Source organism: Oncorhynchus tshawytscha, linkage group LG30 (assembly GCF_018296145.1).
Source record: "Oncorhynchus tshawytscha isolate Ot180627B linkage group LG30, Otsh_v2.0, whole genome shotgun sequence".
Lineage (NCBI taxonomy): Eukaryota > Metazoa > Chordata > Actinopteri > Salmoniformes > Salmonidae > Oncorhynchus > Oncorhynchus tshawytscha.
Window position 1 is genome coordinate 50,662,259 of NC_056458.1, and position 4,518 is coordinate 50,666,776.

General features: G+C 42.4%; 1 long non-coding RNA gene across 1 annotated transcript; it reads right to left on the reverse strand.

Annotated features, from left to right (window-relative positions):
• Positions 1–588: 588 nt before the first annotated feature.
• Positions 589–3,535, reverse strand: LOC121841354. Its single transcript, XR_006080331.1, has 2 exons — positions 3,266–3,535; positions 589–1,337 (listed from the first exon to the last, which is right to left on the reverse strand). It is a non-coding gene; the product is annotated as an uncharacterized LOC121841354 (long non-coding RNA).
• Between the last annotated feature and the right edge of the window lie 983 nt (positions 3,536–4,518).

The following is a 4,518-nucleotide window of genomic DNA, read 5'->3' on the forward strand; positions in this document are numbered from 1 at the left end:
TTTATCTAAACTCATGGATTTTTTATTTTTAGAAAAACATGTCTATGGTGGCAATTTCTAAAGTCTTTATATAGGTTAAGTAAACTCCACTATAATTAAGTTACCTTAAAAAAATTAAATTTCAAAAAACTTTTTTAATCTTTTCATTTATTTTTTAGACAGTATTACCCATGACCACAAATTCATTATTCAAATGGCACCCCCTTGTGGCTGATCAGACCACCCGAGAGAGCCATGAAAGCAGGTCACAGGTTACACCATCCCCCTACATTCGTGTTCCATACCATATTAGACATATTAAAGAACCCTTTATCCTTAAAATAAAATAAAAATCACTTGTGTAATTAAAACTCAAAATAAAAACTCATAAAAGTTCCATATGTGAGCGTGCCTCTTTAAAATATCATGTCTCTGGGAACATGGAAATCCCCTTAACCCAAACATGTACTACATAAACAAAACCTAATAATTATGATAATCCCCTCAAACTCAAATAATTTGTCTCGATGTTTCATGTCTTATTCGTGTTTCTCCAAATTGTCTCCCCAAATCTACAAAAAGAATTTCACGTTAATAGAGTTGAACACTTTTTCCAACAGTCATGCACACCCCCTCAATATTCTATGATATAACTCTCATCAGCAAGCCTGCGACTTTTTCAACATTCTCACCGGTACCAGCTCCAACTGAAATACCTAATGTACCACACTCGCTTGGTCCCCGACCTCATTCATACCGATATTAGTCCCCGACTGAATATCAAGAATATTTCATGCACACGATTTGAGTCTCACAAATCTTCATTTACGCCAGATCACATCTAAAACATTGTTTGAACATTCACTCAATATAGTCAACACATCTAAAACATTGTCTAAACATTCGTTCAATTTATCATTCAGTAGACATATGCATTTACAAACACACAAATAAACCGGGGCCAGATATGCCCAGTCTAGTCCAGGGATAACCCCTGTCTCTAGGAGGCCTATTAGCCGATGCTGATGGGAGTCTGGTCCACATCGTCACCTGCTAATCGGGTTGTATTGGAGCCGAATTCAAGTCGCTCAAGTCGACCCTGACCTCTGTCAGTGTTCTATTGGGTATCGAAGCTGGTGCACAATGAGTCAAGTGGTGCCAAGGCGCCCCTGATTTACCTTTGACCTGGACCGAGTGTGAAGTAACCTCCTTCACTTCGTACGGTCCAGTCCACCTGGGATCCTGCCACTTTCTCTTGTGGACCATGATCCTTACCCAGTCTCCGATCTTTACCCTTGGTTGCTCTGGATCTCCCGTCAGCTCCCCCCCATGGACTTTGTGTATCTGTTTGGAAAGAGCTGCGGACAGTTCCGTCAATTTTCTTACATAGTCAGTCATACCTATCTGGTGTACATCAAGAGGGGGCATATGACCTCCCTCTCTTGGTGGACCTGGCATTACTCTTCCTGTCATTATTTCGTGGGGTGAGAGATGAGTCCCTGCCCCAGGTGATGACCTCATGGCCATCAACGCCAGTGGCAGGGCCTCCACCCATGTCAGTTTTGTACCTGCACACACCTTGGCTATCTTAGCCTTCAGAGACTAATATCGCTCCTTGGTTCCCCTCTATGTTCTCTGTACACACTGGATGTGCAGGAGGTGGGGTTCCCCTCCCCTCTGACTTCAAGCTGCTCCCGTTGCCCCCTGCTCCATCTATGAATGGATTCCTCGTGTGGCCACTGGGGCGGAGCTGTTCTCGCATAGATCGAGGGGCATGCATGTCAGATGGCCCTGGTGTGCACCCCCTGGTGTGGAGTAACCCTGTGGGCCAGGCTTTAATTCTTCACACTCCAGGTGGCCCCCTTTGATCAACGTATCCCCTTGGAGTACTCCTTCTTTTACAAGGAACACAGGGGCCTGTGTTGACGCGGGCCCGGCCCTTTTCCGTTTTTTTTATTCAGTTGTGCTCTTAGCGCCTCTTCGATGGCCCAAGTTCCTATCTTCAGTTCCACTTCTGCCCTTTCTCTCTGTTTAGTCCCTTTTTCTTATATACGTGATTTTTGTTCTTTTCTACTTCCTTGTCTCTGGCCTCCTGCAACGTCCCTCTCAACTCACATTCCCTCGTTTTCAGCTGGGCCCCTGTTGGCGGCCCCCCTCCTAGATAACCTGCTTGTGTCCATCTTAACTTCAATCCCTCCCAAACTTTCTTTATAGGCTTCCATCGTTCCTTTCCCCCTGATCTATATTCTATTTTTTGTTCTAGGAACTCATTAAACCTCAGCTTTGGAGTATTGGGGGTCGCCATTGTGAATTTGCTTTAAACGTAATTTAATTTAATTCAATCGGAATTTAATCGTAGTTTTAATCGAAATTCTCTCCTTCTATCTCACCACCAACAATCTTAATGGAAACAATTACAACCACATTGCATTTTAACAAACAGTTACAAATAGACAAAACAAGACAAAACAAGACAAAACAAGACAAAACAACACGTTACACATGTCCGACCCCTATCGGTGAATCTCTATCAGACTGGCCGTACCGGGACACGGGATAAAATTACAATTTATCCCCTTCGGCGCCAGATTTAATGAATAGTAATTAGCTATCCCCTACTGATCTCTATTCCCGACCCCTATCGGAACTATCACACATGTCCGACCCCTATCGGTGAATCTCTATCAGACTGGCCGTACCGGGACACGGGATAAAATTACAATTTATCCCCTTCGGCGCCAGATTTAATGAATAGTTATTAGCTATCCCCTACTGATCTCTATTCCCGACCCCTATCGGAACTATCACACATGTCCGACCCCTATCGGTGAATCTCTATCAGACTGGCCGTACCGGGACACGGGATAAAATTACAATTTATCCCCTTCGGCGCCAGATTTAATGAATAGTAATTAGCTATCCCCTACTGATCTCTATTCCCGACCCCTATCGGAACTATCCAGGCCTTAAAAGTGATCACTCATCATTGAAAGCTAGCAGACTGTGCTGACCGGGTCACGGGTCCCAAAATTACAATTTGTCCCCTCGGCGCCAGATTTAATGAATAGTAATTAGCTATCCCCTTACTGATATCTCATCAATGATTTAAATCACACCGGCCGTCGCCGGTTCGTTACTACATATGTTCACATACACTGTTCTTTCGACTCGTCAGCAAATTATAAATTTACACAAGAATTCATACTTACTCGGAAAAAAAAACTGATCAAAATTTGGACAGACTATACGACAATATGCAAAGTTTGATTTAACAGGCTTTGCCTACCTTTTTTATGGTGCACCTTGAGATCAGTTTTCCGAGTTGAGCAGAATTGTTGTCCTCCCCCGAAAGTCTTCACCCGTCCTCCGTGAACCGTCCTTTCACCAACTCGCCCTCTCACACCCAAATCAACTCACTTCGACTGGATCGTTAGTAAACCATCCTCTGCTACCAAGTTCTGTTAGAAATTAGATATGTAGACGGGCGAGTCGGTCAAGGATCGATTCAGACAAGGTGGTAAATTGTATGACAAGCGACAGTTTATTCAGAGTGAAGATATCTAGAACAGCGTAAATACGGCTCCTCCGCTGGTTCGTACGGAACTGCAGGCAAAGAGACCGTTACAATCAATACACCACTTATATATAGAACAGAAAGTAGGTTGATTCTGGAAGATCGGATCTTTGGATTGGTTCAGCTGGGGTGTAGTCTGTAGTCTTCCGCCATTGGCTCAGTTGTCTGTCCGTCATCGTAGAATCCTCTTCGGGCACACCATGTTCAGCTATAAAGGAGATTATGTGTGTGTGCGCTGGTTTTGGCAATTAGTGTAATGCGGGAGCTATCCTGTAGGGGACCCCACAGGCTTTACTTTGAGTCGTAGCCCTGTATTAACAATAGTTTGGTCACCTGTATAAGAAATAGCATTTCTCTACATGTGCCACCAAATAAACAATTCATTATTTAAATCAATATTGTCAATGTTATTATTAAGATATATTTTACAATGGAGGGTGGACAGGGACTTAAAAAATGAACCCCAAAACGTTCAATGAGGAACCATTATAAGGGGTTCTTCAAATAACCTTTTTCAAGGGTTCTTCAAAGGATTTATAGGGGTTCCTTCACAGTTTCAATTTGAAGAACCCCTAAAGGATACTCCAGGAACCTTTACTGTTTAGAGTGTAGTGGTTGATTACTGACAGGGTTGAAGTCTTAACTCTGTTCACTAATTGGCTGGACTAGGGGTTGACTTTACGACAGGGTTGTAGTCTTTGCTTTTCTGTTTGTCTTTATTATTAATTCTTATTAATGCTACTGAGATCAATATACAGTGGGGAGAACAAGTATTTGATACATTGCCGATTTTGCAGGTTATCCTACTTACAAACCATGTAGAGGTCTGTAATTTTTATCATAGGTACACTTCAACTGCGAGAGACTAAATCTAAAACAAAAATCCAGAAAATCACATTGTATGATTTTTAAGTATTTAATTTTCATTTCATCCCATTTTCTCAGAGACATATTTTATGGTATAG